Consider the following 19900-nt stretch of genomic DNA (forward strand, 5'->3'; position numbering starts at 1 on the left):
AAGAAAACAGTCTGTGATGAAGTATGTAATGTACATGTAGCATGGGCCACGTCCAGGGTCAGCAGTCTGCACAAATCAATGACAGGATGTCAGACACCACAGCTCTTTACATGCAACAGCATATTTCAGTGGTTACACGCAAACAGCCTTGGCACCTTCCATTGATTTATACTGGCTGCACCTGTGCACTGATTCTTGCTGATGTGCTGGGTGAATGAGCCCTTAGGCCCGGTTCACACAGGGGCGACAATCGCTCTGACTTTGAGAGCACAAGGAGCATGACATGTAAAAATCAATGGTTCCCTATGAGAGCTGTCTTAACTGGTCCGACTTGTGTCGGTCCAACATTTGAAAGTGTTCTTGCACAACTTTGGTCCGACTTGGGTCAGATTTCAACCCATTAAATTTAATGGAAGTAGCATCCAACTCGAATTAGGATCTTAACTGATCCGACTTGTGACATGCGACATGTGCTCAGTGGCAATGTTAGCAATGCAAAATTTATTGAAAAAATAAAAATGGTGTAGGGTCCCCCCCAATATCCATACCAGGCCCTTCGGGTCTGGATGGATTTTGCGGGTAACCCCACGGGAAAAAAAAAAAAAAAAACACACACACACACACACACACACAGCATGTGGTACCCCCCCAAATACATACCAGACCCTTATCCGACCATGCAGCCAGGCAGATCAGGAAAGGGGTGGGGACGAGCACCCCCCCGAACCATACCAGGCCACATGCCCTCAACATGGGGGGTGCACCTCAAAGCACCTTGTTCCCAATGTTGATGGAGACAAGGGTCTCTTCCCCACAACCCTTGGCTGTGGTTGTGGAGGTCTGCAGGCAGGGGGCTTATCTGAATCTGGAAGCCTCCTTTAGAAAAGGGGGCCCCCAGATCCAGGCCCCCCCTATGTGAATGAGTATTGGGGAAAGAGTACCCCTACCAATTCACCCAAAAGAAAATCACAATGGCCATTGTCGTCCCCATAAAAAAAATAAAAATAAAAAAAGGCTCTTGCCCCGACAGACTCCCGCCGTTCTGTTGGCTCTGGTGTCTGACAGTTCTTTTATGGGGTGTGACTATGCGCTATCACCCAGAGACCCCGCCCCATGTGACATCATATGGGTGTGGCTATACACTGCCGTCACCCAGAGACCCCTCCCCTTTGGGACGTCATCACCCGGGCATGATGAGTCCATGATGTTACATTGGGGTGGGGTCTTCGGGGGACATCAGCACTTAGCCACATCCCATAGTAATATAAGAACTGTCAGACACAGGATCCACAGAACGCCAGGAGTCTTCATCGGGGCAAGAGTGTTCTTTGGGGGGTTTTTTATCGGGTCGGCAGCAGTGACGGCCATCATGATTGACGTTGGAGCTACCAAGGAGGATACAATTTTTAATACAGGACTTCTCAAAAACTGCCTCCTGTTTTTCTTACACTACACTGCTTTTAGGGGGTGATAGGTAGGGGTACTATGTACTCATTCACATGGGGGGGCCGGGATCTGGAGGCCCCTTTCTTAAAGGGGGCTTCTAGATTCTGATAAACCCCCTTCCCACAGACAACCACAGCCCAGGGTTGTGGGGAAGAGACCCTTGTCCCCATCAACATAGGGATAAGGTGCTGTGGAGTGGGGGGCTAGAGCCCCCCTGCCCGAAGCACCCCCCCATGTTGAGGGCATGTTGCCTGGTATGGTTCAGGGGGGGGGGGATGCTCACTCGTCTCCCCCTCCTCTTTCCTGACCCGCCAGGCTGCATGCTCTGATAAGGGTCTGGTATAGATTTTGGGGGGGGTTAATTATGGTGTGGGGTTCCCCTCAAAATCCATACCGGTTGTATGGAAGTCGGATTGTTGTCAGACCGAAATTGCAGGACAAAATCGGATCGACAGTTGCACGACTTTCATGTCGCACCAGTGTGAACCAGGCCTCAGACTTCAAAAACATTATCAGTTTGGTTTCAGACTGCTAATGTCTAGACAAATTCAATCTGCAATAACAATAAAAGTGCAGGGAAATGTTTGACAGGGCTATGAGATGTTTCCATAGGTATAGCAGAGAGGATACTTGTATCCATTTCTGACATCAAATACACAGTTAATATCTTTGTAATTATTTCTTTACATTTTGTCCTGAGTACATTTAGATTATGAAAACCTCCTAATCAAACCTGAAGAACAGTCTATGGACTTGTAACTGCAGTGAAGTTTTATTGTGTGAAAAACAAACATATCTCCCTGAAGAGCCAAAACTAATCCACTTCTGTCTACTGGCAGCTTACTAAAGAGAAGAGCCTGTAAACTGATGATTTGTGAATTAAAGGAAACCTGACACAAAAGAAACAAGGCGGCTACCAATTCTGAAACCAGTAAGCATAACAGCCAGGCAACCGGCATTTCCAGAATGAGGACAACAATGGCAGTCACCAGATTTCTCTCCCGACAGATGTACTTTAAGGCCTCACTAAACACAGGTGGTTGGGGGCAGTAAAAATAGACAGTCGAGCTGCGGTTTTAAACCCCGTGTGGCATAAAATTATACAGCAGGTCACGCTTGGCAGACGGAACCGCCACCAAATGTGGCTCATTCAAGTGAATGGGACCCTGCCGCAACAGCCTTGCAACCAAGTGTATTGCACGGGATGCTGGGGGCTTTCACTGGTTAACACCAACATTCAGGAAACGACATTCTGTATTACCTCTGAGCCATCTGACAGATCAGCAATACACAACAACGCACAGGTAAACAAGCTCTGAAGGAGTTTTTGAAAAAAATACATATTTCAAGATTGATGTCCTCCCAACACTAGCCACTGTAAAGGAAGTAACAGAAGATATCTACTAACATTTTTATATGCAATTACGCACTTTTAAGTTTTCATAATAGACTTGTATTTATCATCCCAAATCTGGGAACGTTGCTCTGTACATTTGAATTGCTCAACACTGGCACATTAGGTAATGGAATCGGCCTCAATGTGTTTATTTGGTTACATTTATTTCTCGATTTGTGCAATCTGAATTATGCAATAACAGATAATCAGGGAATTTACGCCTAATTATAAAATGGACACGTGCATGCAATAAAAAGTAACAATCATAAAGAATGCCAGTAGCAGACACCTCATTTATTTTTCAGACAAATTACATGTTTGGTGTCAAAAACAGTAGATGTGTATAAAGATAAATCAGAGCTTCTTGTGATATCAGAAGCACAGTTTTTACATTGTACATTTTCTTTTTGTAAAGAAAGATTTCTTATTGTCAAGAAGCCTACAAAGAGAGAGACATACTGTAGATGTACATGCCATGGATCAACTTGGATGCATTCACACCTGAGCATAAGTGTTTACAGGTGATTTTGCATTTTCTTCTGTGCATTTTTCAGGCATTTTTCAAGCACTCCTATTGAAGTCTATAGGGCTAAAAACACCTCATTCTTCAAAAGTACCCCATGTACCCTTTTGAGTGCCAGGCGCTGAGTTACAGGGACCTGAGCACTCATATGTGAACAGGCACAATTTAAAAGGAGAAGTACAGTACGGACAAAATTATTTTGGCCCTACTTTTCCTGTGGGTCACAAGAGTGCACTTCCTTCTGAACTCCTGTGACCCATAACCAGAAAACTGCAGGCTAAAGTCCAATGTGGTCACTCAGCTGGTCCAGGCTCTGGAGAGATACCGACTTTAACGTCAGGATCCACCCAGATGCCTGGACCAGCAGCTTTATCTGGCTTTCAGCACCTGCCTCCTCCACAGCCCGATGCTCCAGTAAGTACTTGAGGGGCAGAACAGAGAGCCGGTGACTGGCAGTCACCGGCTCTCTGTGCACTAAAGATCAAGAACCGAGTGATCAATTTTTTTGATCGCGTGGTTCTCGGTTATATAGATTTCCTAAACCACATGTAAAACGCATAGATGTGACCCGGTGTTCTGTCGAAATAGCCAACTCGTCCAAATATCCAACTACATCACTTCCGGTGACTCTCCAGCAGAAAATTTCTATGAGTTGGCCCTATTGACCATGCGCACGTGTGCACCCGACAGAATAACAAACCCCAGGAAGCTGTTGGAGAACTTAATGAGTTTTCCTCAGATCTACAAATCGCCGCAGTACGCAAGGTACGTCACTAACCTTTTTTGAAATTTTCTCAAGTTCACCAACAGCTGCCGCGTGTTTCTGTTATTCTGTCAGGTGCACGTGCACGCATGGGCATTTGAGCCAACTCGTCGAAATCTGCTGCTGGAGAGTTACCGGAAGTGACGTAGTTGGAGATATTGAGGTGTTGGCCATTTCGACAGAACACCGGACCCAATTGGAGATTTTTCTTTTTTTTTTTTTGAATTGGTCAGCCAGACATCCAAAGGACAGTGCTGATTAACTGACTTCTCTATGCCAGAGAATGGCAGATGAAGACTTATTACAAGCAGTGTGAAGTGCAGTTTATTGACAAACACAGATAAACACAATGAGTTTCTCACTTTCAGGTCATTACAGAGGACAATGAGCACTCTTTATTCCCAGAGGAAAAGAGAATCTCCACATAGGGAAAGGTTTCTTAAGGCTGTTTTCACACTGAAGCGCTTTACAGGCACTATAGCGCTAAAAATAGCACCTGCAAGGAGCCTCTCCTGTCACTCCAGTGTGAAAGCCTGAGAGCTTTCACACTGGAGCGGTGCGCTGGCAGGACGCCAAAAAATTCCTGCAAGCTGCATCTTTGAGGCGCTGGGCAGTGCCGCCGAAGTGCCCTGGCGCGTTGCGGGCACATTTAAACCTTTTTCGGCCGTTAGTGGGGGTTAAAAGCATCGCGCTAATGGCCGAAAAAACTACGGTAAAGCACCGCTAAAAATAGAGGCGCTTTACCGCAGACGCCCCCAGCGCCCCAGTCTGAAAGTAGCCTTACAGTAAGAGCTGTGAAAATATGGAATAGACTCCCTCAAGAGCTGGTTCTGTCCAGCTCACTAGATTGCTTTAAAAACTTGGCGTCCGCGCTATAGCCGAATGACGGCCACAGAGCGGACCTGAATTTCTGGGAGGCCGTCATATGACGGCCTCCCCTTTGCACACTCCCTGTGCATGCCCTACAGGTCAATGAGCCTCGGGTGATCACAGATCCCGGCCCCTTACCACGTGATCAGCTGTCAGCCAATGACAGCTGATCACATAATGTAAACAAAAGCTCAGTAATCTTTTTTGTTCTCCTCACACTGACAGCGTGAGGAGAAAAAAAAGCAGATTACCGGCTTATCTGCAAGGGTCTACAGTCCCGAAAAGGAAGAGGCAATTATGCCTCATGCCCACCAGTACCCCCTGCCAGTGCTACCTGCCATTGCCACTTGCCAGTGCCACCTATCAATGCCCCCCAGTGGTGCCAATCAGTGCCACCTAGCAGTGCTGCCTATCAGTGTAACCGATCTGTGGCCATTATTGCCACCCATCAGTGCCCATCACTGCCACCCATTGGTGCCCATCAGTGCTGCCTCATCAGCATACATCAATGAAAGAGAAAAATTACCTGTTTGCAAACTTTTATAAACAAAATACAAAAAAAAAAAAAAAAAAAATTTCTTAAAAAAATTCAGTCTTTAAATTTTTTTAACAAAAAATAAAAACCGCAGAGGTCAAATACCACCAAAAGAAAGCTCTATGTGTGGGGAAAAAAATGATAAAAATGTCATTTGAGTACAGTGTAGCATGACAGCGCAATTGTCATTCAAAGTGCATCAGCGCTGAAAACTGAAAATTGGTCTGGACAGGAGGGGGGTTTAAGTGCCCAGTAAGCAAGTGGTTAAAAAGGCATTTGATCCAGTGAATATCAAATTTCCTCCTGGGGGATCGGGAAGGAATTTGTCCCCCTTTGGAACAAATTTTGTTTTATTGGGGTTTTTTGGTATCAGTTTCGAGTATAGGACGGTGCATATGGAGGTTTTCTATTTTTTTTTTTCTATTGGTTGAACTTGATGGACTTTTCCAACCTAACTAACTATGTAACTGGAGTCATGTTTAGGCTTATATTCCCTGCCCTAATGAGCCAACTCCTATGCTGCAAATTGACAGGCTGGCCATGGTAGCACACAAAGAAGATCAATCCTTATGGCCACACAAGACTGGGGTCTTAAAAGCCAGAGAAGACAGGTTACACACTCTGCATTGTTGCATCTAGAACCAAAAGCTGGAAGAGTAGGGGTAACGGTCGCTCTCCTGTGGTACCAGTTTAAATTGAAGTGTACAAATTGTGCAGGGACAGCAATTATTGGGACCCATTCCGCTTCCACTGGTGACCCTGGCATCCCCTACTGTACCTTTCCCCTTCCTTCTTTTTGCCCTGCTGTACTAGGCTAAGTGACAGAAATGTTATTATACGGTAAAGCCATGATGCAGTATGCAGCCCCCTTCCTCTGATGTACACAGTAGAATGCTGTACCACTATTGTTTATTTTTGTATCAATTTACAGCATCAATTCTTATACTTGCACAAATTCAGGGATTTTTTAGGATTTGAGTATGTATGTTTAACCAATTATGCCAAGCAGGTTCTAGTGATCAGTTTCATTTTTAGTTTGAAACACAGTCATTAACTGTAACTCTGCTACTAAGGTGAGGTTTTGGAAGACAGTTTCATGTCACAGTTCATACACCATGGTAAAACTGAGCACAGCAACAAGATACTGCATCAACAAGGTCTCTCCCAGGCAGGGGTGTTGCTAGGTCTGCAAAAGATTACCACGTGTCTGGCAAGCAATTTTTCATGGGCAATGGCTGGTGTTGGTGCTTCAATCATCACGGCACCATGGTTGATATGGTGCCAGGGTGATTGAAGCGCATTATTTCTATTGTTACATTGTAATATATAATGAAGTGGTTCAACTCACTATATTGCAGAATCAGTGGAAGCCCTGGGCGTGTCACTTGCCACCATAGCCTGCCACCAGATGCAGCTTGTTACTTGCCACCGTCGCCTGCCACCAGATGTGGATTGTCACTTGCCACTGTCGCCTGCCACCAGATGCACATTGTCACTTGCCACGTTGCAAGGTGATCAGCTTTACCGGGGGGGGGGTCTATTCCTTTATTCTGCCCGGTTGTGTGACATGTCCCATTACTTGTTTGACATCCTTTTTAGCGTTTCGACCTACTGTTCGGGGCCCCTTCTTTTGCATGAGGATGGAGTGTTCCTCTCACGTTTCCAGTTCACGCCCATCCTGCAACGTTGTTTATCTGAATTGGGTCTGTCGGCGTCCGACTATGGAACACACTCCTTCAGCATTGGGGCTGACACAGAGGCTGTCAGATCGGGCATGTCCAGGAAGGCGGTTCAGAGGATCGGCCGGTGGGAGTCTTCTCACTATCGCACATATGTGAGGCCTCACAGAATGGAAATATGACCAGTTCGGAGGGCAACTCGGTACGATCAGGAGGTGTCGGGGTTTTTGACTGCTGCCTTCTGGGTTCCATCTATTGAATTATTACGTTGCTATATTGTATTTGTTTTGTTTCTTTTTAGGTCAGCGCCAAACCGTGGTCTGAATCGTGGGCCATTCCTTCTTTTCTGGGTAGCTCGTAGAGCGGAACTTCAAAAAAAGTGGTTTACAACTAGGTTTCCCGGCAACCCAAGTCAAATTGGTGTGACTGGGGGTCCGGGGTATGCTTTGGGACGAGGTCCCACCCCTTCTTCACAATCGTGTGATGCTGTAGGGACCTCCAGATGTTTTGCTAGTGTAATGACCTTGGGTTTTTTTCCTTCCGAGCACTTCTTTGGGCGATGTGTCACGACTTGACTGCCTTTTTGGATGAATATCCACATGTTCTTCTGATCTGGTCGGAGATCCTCCCCCATTTTTTCTGGCATCATGCCAGGGACTTCAGAGCCCTTGACAAGGTGCGTATTAAAGTGAATAGGGCTATTTCCCAGTTTACCACCTCAAGGAATGGCCTGGTCGCTCGTCATGTGGATTTGGAGGGTAGGCATTATTTTTGTGCGGATTGGGTCCATCTAAATGACGTGGGCCTTGACATGTTCAATTTATTACTGCAGGACCGGATTGAATGGGCTCTGTCTTTGTGGCGGTCATGGAGTTGATAAGGTAATCATCAGTCTCCTGATGGTGACAGTTATCCCTTTTGTGGACTGAGGTGGCAGGTGGCTGATGGAGTCAGTTGAATGGGGAGCAGGAAGCCCTTAGTAAGCCCCCTGAGCCTAACCTGCTGGGGGCTGAATTGGCTCCTAATAAGTAAGGAAAGTTGAGATTCGCCACTCAGTGCTGCAAAAGGGATCTGGTGTTGGCTATATATGTTTACTGGTTTGATGGTTAATTTACAGTTGGCAAGCTGTGGCCGATACCTATGTAATAAAAGTATCAACGCAGTCGAAAAATAATTTTGTTGTCCGTGTGATTATTTTAGATTAATCAATCTTAAGGAGAAGTGAACAGTGGACCAGTCATGACATTTAAATTATCACTGCAGTAAAAAAAAAAAAAATATATATATATATCAGTTGATTGAGCCAATTATGGTTGCAAAATAAATATTGACTAGGACTCTTTAGTTCAATTTGATCGATGTTAATAACAATTACAGGTGAAATAATAAAGGAGCAAAGCTTTTAATTCACATTATGGTGATTGGTTCGTTAATCACCTTCATAAGCAACAAATATCAGGCATACATACTTTATGTTCACGGTTTGCATAACAGAATACCTTTGTACTTCAGCAAAATACATGCCTCTGATATTGTGTCAGCTGCATGTGAAAATTTGCATGCTAGTCAGAGATAGGTGTGGCTATACAGAGTAGATTTGCGCATCTCTCATGTTTGAAAGGTTAGCTCCACATTGCAAACTAACAAGAACACTGTGAAAATAAACGTGCTTTTTCCAGGTTCATGCAGAATAAGTGGATGTAGGCACTCAATGGCTGTGAATTCTGGGAGCTGTAACTTCACCCATAAGCTTTGATGGCTGTTATTGCCCCCTCACAGCAGCCACCACAGGGAAGCCAGAGCTATGGGATCATGGGCCCGGACCAGATTTAAAATAGGTGAGTGCACACATGTGGGTGAGGCCAGTTGCATAGTTGCCAACAGTCCCGATTTTCCCGGGACAATCCCGATTTTGGGACCCTCGTCCCGATTGGAGGCTGTCCCGAATCGGGATTTTCCATAAGGAAAATCGGGAATGTTGGTTTTTTGTTTTTTTGGAGCAGCGGGCTCCAGCAAAATGGCGGCCGGCGCCGCCGCTCTATCTTCCTCTAGTGTTGAGTGGAGAGGGGAAGGGGGCTCGATCCGTGCAGCCAATGAAGCGGCTTCTTTAGCTGCACGGCCCCTCCCCTCTCCACTGAAGCGAGCAGAAGACACGGTGCCGTCGCCGTCACTTGCTGAAAGTTCCCCAGCCCCGTACTGCGCAAGCGCTGCGCCTGCGCAGTACAGGGGGTCCTCCATTGCCGAGGGGAACTTTCTCGGCAGAACACCGGCCGCTCCTGCATTGAGGGGGGCTGCACTAACTGAGGGGGGGCTGCACTGAGGGGGGGGCTCCACTGAGGGGGGCTCCACACTAATAGAGGGTGGCTGCACTGAGGGGGGGTCTGCACCGAGGGGGGGCTGCACTAACAGAGGGGGGGCTGCACTAATAGAGGGGGGGCTGCACTGAGGGGGGCTGCACTAATAGAGGGGGGGTCTGCAATAATAGAGGGGGGGTCTGCACTAATAGAGGGGGGGCTGCACTAACAGAGGGGGGGCTGCACTGAGGGGGGCTGCACTAATAGAGGGGGGTCTGCAATAATAGAGGGGGGGTCTGCACTGATGGAGGGGGTCTGCACTGATGGAGGGGGTCTGCACTGTTGGAGGGGGTCTATACAGACTCTGGCGGGGGCACCTGATGCAAGGACAGACTCTGGCGGGGGCACCTGATGCAAGGACAGACTCTGGCGGGGGCACCTGATGCAAGGACAGACTCTGGCGGGGGCACCTGATGCAAGGACAGACTCTGGCGGGGGCACCTGATGCAAGGACAGACTCTGGCGGGGGCACCTGATGCAAGGACAGACTCTGGCGGGGGCACCTGATGCAAGGACAGACTCTGGCGGGGGCACCTGATGCAAGGACAGACTCTGGCGGGGGCACCTGATGCAAGGACAGACTCTGCTGGTGGCAGGCGACGTGGCAGGTGACACGCTCAGGGATCCCACTGATTCGGCATTATGGTGAGTTGAATGATTTAATTTTATATTACAATGTAATAGTAGAAATAATGCGCTTCAATCATCCTGACACCATAACAACCATGGTGCCGGGATGATTGAAGCGTTAACACCAGGCATGTGGAGTATCTTTATCTGCTGATTGTTAAACTTTCTAGAATACACATATTTCTATTGTGTAGGATCTGGGGCTGCTGTCCCGTCATTTCCCTCTCCCCCTTTCCTTCTCCCCCTTTCCCTCTCCATCCCTCATTCATCTCAGACTCTAACCACACCCTCTTGAGCCACGCCCATTTAAGCCACGCCCACTTTCACGCAAGCCACGACCACTTTCACGCAAGCCACGCCCACTTTTCACGCAAGCCACGCCCACTTTTCACGCAAGCCACGCCCACTTTTCACGCAAGCCACGGCCATGCTTCGCGCGCCGCGCTTATGAATTTTTTGCTAAGCCACGCCTACAAACGAATGCCCCGCTCCCTAATTATTGTACAGCTCCGCCTACAGCCAAAAAAGTGTCCCACATATTTTTTTGTTGCATATTGACAACTATGCAGTTGGTTGGTACCCAAAATGGAGGAAAGGCACACAGAGACCAAGGAAAGTGGCACAGTTATTTGGTTAATAAGAAATAGCACATGGAGAACTGCTGCAAGGGATTTGCTTAAAAGTCTCAAATCAATTTAATATCAGAGTCTCAAAAACACAGGCAACACAGATGCAGCAGCTCTCAGCAATGTTAGTGGCACATTGGAACAGTTCCAGCACTAAGGCTCGATTCACACCTATGCATGTTGCTTTTGAGCGTTTCTGCAGTGTTTTTTGCGGTGCTTGCCGTGTTTTTGAGCAGCGTTTTGCGTTTGTTTGTTTTTTTACAGATTTTTTTTTACAGTCTAAAAAAAAAACAAAAAATGCCCAAAACACGTAAAAAAAAAGCCGCAAAAACGCTGTAAAAACGATGTACTTGCGTTTTTGATGCTGGTCCATTGAATTCTATTACATGCAAAACGCTGCATTTTGCATGAAAAAAAGTCCCTGACCCTTTCCAAAAACGCAGAGGTACAAAAATGCATTGATGTGAACATGTTCCATAGGAACCCATGTTAAAAAATTCCCATGCATTTCTGCAAAATGCATCAAAAAACGCTTTAGTGTGAATGGAGCCTTAAGTGGTCACCTTAACTGGTTGCCGCCTGCCCACCGTCAAATGACGGCGGGGCGGTGCGGCTCTCGTTCTGGGACAACCGCATATGACGACGTCCCAGAATGGCCGCTCTCGCGGGGACGTGCAGCGAGGCGATCGTGGCCGCGCCCTGTTGCTAGGACGTGGCGCGACCCCGATCTCTGTAAAGAGCCGCGTCCTGCTCTTTTGCAGTTGATTTGCACAGAGCAGCCCCGATCCTCCTCTTCTTGGGTGTCTCTTCTGTTCTCCTGGCCCCTCCCTCCTGTTGAGTGCCCCCACAGCAAGCAGCTTGCTATGCGGGCACCTGAGCTGAGCCACAGCTCCCTGTGACCATTCAGAAACGGAGCTGCGCCCCCTCTCTCTCCTAATTGGCTAACTGACTTTTATTGACAGCAGTGGGAGCCAGTGGTACTGACGCTATGTCTCAGCCAATCAGGAGGGAGAGTCCCGGATGGCTGAGACATTCATGGACATCACTGTGATGGGGCTGCAGTAAGTATTAGGGGGGCTGCTGCACACAGAAGGCTTTTTATCTTAATGCATAGAATGCATTAAGATAAAAAAAAACCTCTAACTTTACAACCCCTTTAATTACTTGCCGCACAATCACGTATATATACCGCAGCTGTCAGCCATAAACTTGTTATTAACATTTTCAGCCGGCAACTTCCTACCTATTTAAAAGTGATCCGGTTAGGGCAGATGTAAACAGAGCCATTTTTTTCTTCAAAGATTTTTTGTTTTGTTTTTTTTATTGCATACTTTTAAGGGCAGAAGAGAGATCTGGGGTCTTATAGAGTACCTGTCACAGCCTATTGCTGTCACAAGGGGCGTTTACAGCAATAGAGAATAGGTGACAGCAATAAAAGATCAAAAAAAAAAAAAAAAGTAAAAAGGGACAGTGTAAAAATAAACATTTTTCAATGAAAAAAATTAAAGCGTCCCTGTCCCCTTGTGTTTGGCAAACACATACGTAGTTCAGAGTTCACACCACACATGAGGTTGTCATGGTTATGCAGTAATCTTTCTCTGTCAGCTTACCTTCTCCTCATGTGTTCAGACTAAGAGGCCAGCCACTCACACCTGGCTGGTTTTCTAACCTCTCCTCTAAGCATGGCTCCACCCCAGCTCCTATCAGGGAACCCTATATTAACCTGTGCACTGCAAGCCAGCAGGGCTGATCAACCATTGTGTGTTAGCTTTTGTGTGTACTTGCTGTGTTTCCTACGTCTGATTCCAGTTACCGACTTTGGCCTGTTCTCGACTATTCCTGTCTGCTCGTGACCCTGACCTTTTGGCGTGTCCCCGACTATCCCTGTTTGCCTGTGACCCTGAACCTTGGCATGAACTCTGTTGTCCTTGTCTGCTTGTGGCCCTGACCTTGGCTTATTCCCTTACTATCCCTAGCCTCCTGTTGCCTACTGTGGGTGTGAGCTGGGGGACCCTGGGGGTCGCGACCTGGAGCCAGTTGCAGCCCAGTCCATCCTCACCACTAGAGGCTTTGGTGAACACCTGCTGGCTCTTAGACTCCGCGCCCCAGGGAATCTTATGCTCTAACCCCGGTGGGATCCGTGCTGGTGTTCCAGCGGCCCTGCCTTCCTTACCACCCTGACTCCCATCCGCAGCAGTCAGCCATAGGGTCCACTACCTTGCGGTGCACTCCTGATCCCAACGGTGTGCATCTGTCACCTAGCCTCAAGGTGACCTGACAGAGGTATTGCCACAAACGTTATAGCGAGAGCAATAATTCTAGCTTTGGACATCCTTTGTAACGCTAAACTAGTAACCTGTAAAAATGTTTAAAGCGTCACCAATGGAAAATTTTAAGTATCATACTTTGTCGCCATTCCATGAGCATGCACAATTTTAAAGCGTGACATGTTAGGTATCTGTTTACTCAGCATAACACTACCTTTTATAGGTTACCAAAAAATTGGGCTATATATTGTGTTTTTTTGCATTCGCATTTATGCATTTGCATAAAAAAAATTGCAACAACCACCATTTTATTCTCTAGGTCCTCTGCTAAAAAAAAATATATATATGTTTGGGGTTTCTAAGTAATTTTCTATAAAATAATATAGATATTTACTTGTAAACAAACTTCAAGTGGTTAATAAGGCTTACCTTACCGGAGGAACATCTGAGTAGAGGCAGAATAGCAATATATGTGGCACTTGGGAGACCAATTGCAAGATCTTTGTTACAACACCAAAGTCCCATAGCAGTGGTGTCCCCATACTGTCTCTCCTTGTCAGGAACCTCTCCCTAGAGCCAAATACACTGTCCCTATCCAGCATGGATCCTGTCCCTATCCTAGTGGGGCAGTGTTATTTTTTAGCATTGCCTTCACTAAAATGGATGCTGAGGTAATCCAGTGTTGCAGTGTCAATCAAATCAAACCACTGTTCCCCTGGTAACACTTACAGAGCCTTTAGGAACAAGGTTTTATCTAATCTACCATTCCCTCTGTACAATGGTCAGCAATACACCTCCATCTACAGGAGGGAGGGTAAACCGGACCTGCCTACACACATCTTTTTTTTCAGGTTAACCTCTTTTTGAGATTTGTTGTTTACAAGTTAACAGTTTTTTTTGCTAGAAAATTACTTAGAACCCCCAAACATTATACTTTTTTTTTCTAACACCCTAGAGAATAAAATGGCGGTCGTTGCAATACTTTCTGTCACACAGTATTTGCGCAGCGGTCTTACACTTTTTTTTAATTAAAAAAATAAGACGGTAAAGTTAGCCCATTTTTTTTTTTATATTGTGAAAGAAAGGTTACGTTGAGTAAATTGATACACAACATGTCATGCATCAAAATTGCGCCCGCAGAATGGCGACAAACTTTTACCCTTAAAAATCTCCATAGGCGACGTTTAAAAAATTCTACAGGTTGCATGATTTGAGTTGCAGAGGGGGTCTAGGGCTAGAATTATTGCTCTTGCTCTACCGATCGCGGCAATACCTTGCATGTGTGGTTTGAACACCGTTTTCATATGCCGGCGCTACTCACGTATGCGTTCGCTTCTGCACGTGAGCTCAGCGGGACAGGGTGCGTTTAAACATTTTTTTCTTATTTATTTTACCATTTTTTATTTTTACACTGTGCTTTAAAAATAAACAAATGTATCACTTTTATTCCTATTACAAGGAATGTGAACATCCCTTGTAATAGAAAAAAAGCATGACAGGACCTCTTAAATATGAGATCAGGGGTCAAAAAGACCTCAGATCTCATATGTACACTTAAATGCAATAAAATAAAAAAAAGTTTTCATTTAAAAAAAAATAAATGGCCCTTTAAGAGCTATGGGCGGAAGTGACGTCACTTCTGCCCTGCAATGGTATGGAGACGAGTGGGGGCCATCTTCCCCTCACTCGTCTCCATACCCAGCATGGAACAACATGCGATCGCCTCCGCCGCTCCCGACAGCTCTGGTAGGTGACGGAGGGCACCGGAGCGCGGCGGGAGGGGGGGCCCTCTCCCGCTGCCGAAAAAAAGTGATCTTGCGGCGAATCCACCGCAGAGGACACTATTATTGGAAACCGGACGAAAAAGAGGATCCCGGGGTTATGGCAGCTAGCTGCTGCCATAATAACGATTTAGGACGTATATCGGCGTGCGGCGGTCCAGAAGTGGTTAAGCAGGGTAAGGGTGGGGGGGGGGGGGCCATCTTTAATAACAATAGTTAGGCTTTTATTCCACTTTAATGATATATCTCAATTTTTTTTTGTATTTACCAAATTTGTGACACTTAATATTTGACTTTCAATAATTGACTCTTATCACGTGATATTGCCAAAAACCAAATCAATCACATGCAATAAGTGTTAGTAAATTTACCCCACAGTCAAAGCTAAGACTAAGCACTACTACGCTTAGACACAACATAGCAAAATGTGGTAAGCCTGGTGTAAATAAATCATTGATGACAAACACTTTAGAGGGAATTTCATGTCAGATTGTTGTTGGTAGTGTAAAATGCTCCCTTTACTATAATGCCTCCAAAGCACAAAAAGAAGCAATGCTACTCCCACTAGCCACACACAATGGAGTTCTAGGATTGACATTGCAAATCACACATCGCTAAGGTTCAACACTGTTATCTCTCGCTTTGCACAAAACGGTACTGCTGAATCCTGTCGCCTTTCCAAGATTTGAAAAATTGCAGTTTGTGTGCATTATCTTTCACAACCAGGTTAAAACTTCAAAATCAGGCTGTATAGTGCAACATCAATGGCAACCCCTCGGTAATGTCATTCCTCAGTTTCAGTACAGTTTTTAGAGTTGGTGGTTAGGCTACCTTAGCAGGTGCAACTAAGTACCAGTGCTACAAGCATTGCATTGGCTCTTTGGCACCTACCAAGAGAGCCTCTGCCCCTCCTCACCCAGTGGATCACACCAACAATTGGTACATATTAAACGGCTCTATTATTAAAACATGTAAAACACAGATATAGTTGATAGTTCACATCCTGAATGTTCTAGAGCTTATGAATCGCTGACACATAGAAATGGTAAATGAAAAAGTGACATACCTGTGCCAAAAGCTGAGTGTCTCTGTTCCCATATTAAATAATAATTATGACTTACATAAAAGGCAGGTTCTGTCTAGAATCCTAGTCCTTTTCTATTTTGAATCATTCTTGCACTGCTGTCCCCATAAATCTTCTCATCACAATGAGCACATCAAAATGACACTAAGGTCCCGTTAGGACCCGCCAGGGAAACGCTATCAGTTTCATCTTCTCCATTTTGCAGAACTTCCTCTGCACACCCAGCTTTACACAATGTCAAGACAAACTGTCTGCAAAGTCTACAGACCAGAGCCAACAACTTTCACAACTTTGGGCTGTTCAGTATATTCCTATTTATTGGCATCTATAAGAAATTAACATTATTTTTATATTATTAATAATTCAGGAATTACCATCGTTCTACCAGTTATAAAAGCCTACTCTTATTTCACATGCAAAGGATTTAAAAAACCTTCTGTATATTTGGCTATATTTGGAATATAGTAATGTGAAGCAATGAAAAAAAAAAAAGTCTATCCTTTGGATCTCTATGTCATTTTGCCAACACAGAGCACAATGACTGTTTCTTTTCAAGCCAACCCTCTGCCCCCCTCTATTTAACCTCTCTGCTCTAACTGATCTATCCCTCTGCTGTCCTAACAACATATATGTTCTGGGTCACAAGGTGTTGGAGCTTACACAGGGTTGAGGACGTGTCTTCTCCTCATGTGACAGTGTTTGGACATGTTGATTGGCCGCTAGCCCTGGGCACTGCATGAAGGCCACATGCCCCTCCAAACCTGGGAGCATCAGGTATTTCATGGGGGGCGCTAATAGAGTGGCTGGGGAGCACTGGGGAGGTAAAGTATAGGTGGATCTGGCTGGGGGGTGGGGGTGTAGCACCTCATTTTTAACAATAAGCGGTGCTCATGAGCACATACAGAGGTTTTCCAACAGTTGCAAAATGTGTTTGATGAACACCAGTTCCTCCCTTTTCTCATCAAAAAGGAAGGCAGGTGTTAAATCCTCTAGAACTCTACTCCAACACACTAGTAAAGGATAACCTAGGTCACATAATAGACAGCCCCTCTATAGAATTTGGTGCAGAAGACTTTAGGACTGGCTGAGAGAGTTTCGAGGAGTAGCTGTGTAGCCCCATGGGGCACACAAGGTGGACCTGCCATTAGCGTGGACAAGCAATTTTTAAGCTGGCCATACACTTTTAAATTATGATTTTTTTTTTACTTTTAACCTTCTTGAGAGGGTGCTGGATCATTTAAAGAAGTACAGTTATCCTTTAACATTGCAGAAGGGCCCAAGCAGCTTCAAGGTCAGATGTTTTAAAATTGTGAACAGAATTTCTGCCTGCATATATATGCCCTTAAACGGAGTTAGAATCTAAGGTCCCTAACCTCATATGCACACAAACTAGGGCTAATTGAGACGAGCCACTCAACCTATCAGCATGTAGTTTGATGAAACCCAGGCTAGCACAGGAAGAACATGCAAACTCCATGCAGGTAGCCTCCAGGACAGGATTCAGACATGGGCACGTGTGCTAATCTCTAATCCACTTGAATGGCAAACTGGTTGTCTGTGCAACATGAAGGCCTATTTGCCAACACACTGCAGCATTACAGTAGTTGGCTGGTGTGAACAAACCCCATTTTAAATAATGTATAATGTACATGGAAATGTAGGAAAATGAAAGACAACGCATCCGGAGTAAACAAAGCCTTGGAGTTAATTGATAGATAATAAGAAGTGCTTTGACCTGGAGCTTGCAGCTCATGACCTGGGTATCTTAGGTCTACCATCACTGCCAACAGCTCCATCACCACAATAATTTAGCACCACACTCAAAACCTGATGGGCAAACATTTACACAATAAAGACAGATGTATTGTTCTCCCTGATATGTTGTCATTGTTTAATGTCTCATGCTGATATGACAGTGTATTCTTCCTCAAATCACAGGTGAATAGTTGTTCCTTTTCTCTTTATTCTTTTGTGTTTGCAAGGCAAATACCATGTTTGCTGCTAGTCAAACAAAGTGATGGAAAAAAAGACAATATGCATGAACATTACTTACGTAAGGCAATTAGAAACAAATACATCACCGATTTAAAGGATGTTGCCAAAATGAATCAAGCTGGTAACATCCATTGTAAAAAGTGGGGCAAATAGCAACCACAGCTGTGGCCAGTTTGAGTCCCTGAAACGTTGTCAAAGCACTCAAGTATTTAAAGTTGAAGTGATATATATATATATATACACACACACACACACACACACACACACACACACTATACTAGAGCTGCATGATTCTAGATAAAATGAGAATCACTATTTTTTTTCCTTAGAATTAAAATCACGATTCTCTGCATAACATCATCTTTGACATTATACAAAAAAATTAGGCTAACTTCACTGTTTAGTTTATTTTTATTATTATTATTATAATTCATTGAAGTATATTTTTTCCCCAAAAATTGCTTTCAAAAGACCGCTGCGCAAATACAGTGTGACAAAAAATATTGCATCGACCATTTTATTCTCTAGGGTCTCTGCTAAAAATATATATATATACATATATATATATATATATATATATATATAGTCAGAAAAAGGTTTAGTCTTTAAGTGGTTAAACTGACATCATTTACAGAGTGAAGTTCATCCCTTTGATCTAAAAGAACCAAATGATACAGTATCTAACAAAAGTGAGTACACCCTCACATTTTTGTAGATGTAGCAGGGAGCTTGCTATCTTACCTGCAGTATCAGAAGACACTCTGTAACACTGTTACAGTGAGACTGTTTCCCTCTAGTGCCAGCTAAGACTCTGTGTCATCACATCCTGTCAGCAGAGTGATTACCACCAGGGAGCAAAGCATAAAGGCAATTGTAGTTCCAGGGCTCAAGTTCCACATTCAGATTGAATTGTATGGAACTGCAAGAGCTAGCATGCTCTGCGGAAGAGGAACTAAAGACTGCATCTTGCTTTGCTGAGGGTTTTTCAGACAGCACGAGGCAGAGGAAGAGATCAGACCTAACGGAGAGCTACTGCTTCCTAGGTGATTTCACTGTTTGATTTAGGCCTTCGCCACCAGTTGAGACATCCAGCCTGAGAGAGGGAGACCCCAGGTGCATGTCCAAGCGCACCTGCACCGACGGCGGTGAAGCGTTCCAGTGTGAGGTGACCAGTCCGGTCACCAGGAGAGCCTGCTTGTTCCAGAACATTGGTTTGGGCCTTGACCGCAGGATTGGGTGAGGGGGCTTTTGCCCATTTGCAGGAAACAGTGGCACTGCACCACAGAAGAAGTTAAATGGACACTGTATACAGATATCATTGCTGTTAGTCATCTTGCTGACACTTGTAGTGCCACAGGGCTAACTGATAAGGTCATCCATTCCCAGATACACTGCATACAGACACCATTGTCCTTTCACCTTGCTGATAAAGATCTTGCCTTCCTCACTTGATAATCCATGCCAGTTGTGTTGTTTGGCCCTGCTATTCAGAAGTTTAAGTGCATCAATGAAATTGGCTAGCTGAAAACAAAGTCTTATCTTTTCTTCAAAAGGACTGAAGCTACTAGTGCCATATGGACCCACACACACATATTCAGGGCTCTGTATATGCAACGGGTGTGTGGGGGTCAGTTTATCTAGGAAGTTAAGCCATTACATGTTGAGTTGAATAAAGTGTTTAACCACTTCCTGCCCGGCCCATAGCAGATGATGGCCGGGCGGTGGTTCAGTTATCCTGACTGGGCGCCATATGACGTCCGCGGGGGCGTGCATCGCGGCGATCGGTGTGTCAGTCTGACACACCACTACACCGATCTTGGTAAAGAGCCTCCGGCGGAGGCTCTTTACCACGTGATCAGCCGTGTCCAATCACAGCTGATCATGATGTCAATAGGAAGAGCCGTTGATCGGCTTTTCCTCACTCGCGTCTCACAGACGCGGGTAGAGGAGA

The 19900-nt window shown here is 45.3% G+C and overlaps 1 protein-coding gene and 1 long non-coding RNA gene across 2 annotated transcripts in view; one reads left to right on the forward strand and one right to left on the reverse strand.

Moving 5' to 3' along the window:
• Nucleotides 1–3312, forward strand: part of LOC141112311 (uncharacterized) — an 81984-nt gene extending 78672 nt beyond the window's left edge. Inside the window, exon 3 of the long non-coding RNA XR_012236566.1 lies at nucleotides 2286–3312. This is a non-coding gene — a long non-coding RNA (uncharacterized lncRNA). The remainder of the gene's footprint in view (nucleotides 1–2285) is intronic.
• Nucleotides 1–19900, reverse strand: part of ADCY7 (adenylate cyclase 7) — a 393360-nt gene that overhangs the window by 339631 nt on the left and 33829 nt on the right. The window lies entirely within an intron of this gene.

This window comes from Aquarana catesbeiana, linkage group LG11 (genome assembly GCF_042186555.1).
Source record: "Aquarana catesbeiana isolate 2022-GZ linkage group LG11, ASM4218655v1, whole genome shotgun sequence".
NCBI classification, from domain to species: Eukaryota; Metazoa; Chordata; class Amphibia; order Anura; family Ranidae; genus Aquarana; species Aquarana catesbeiana.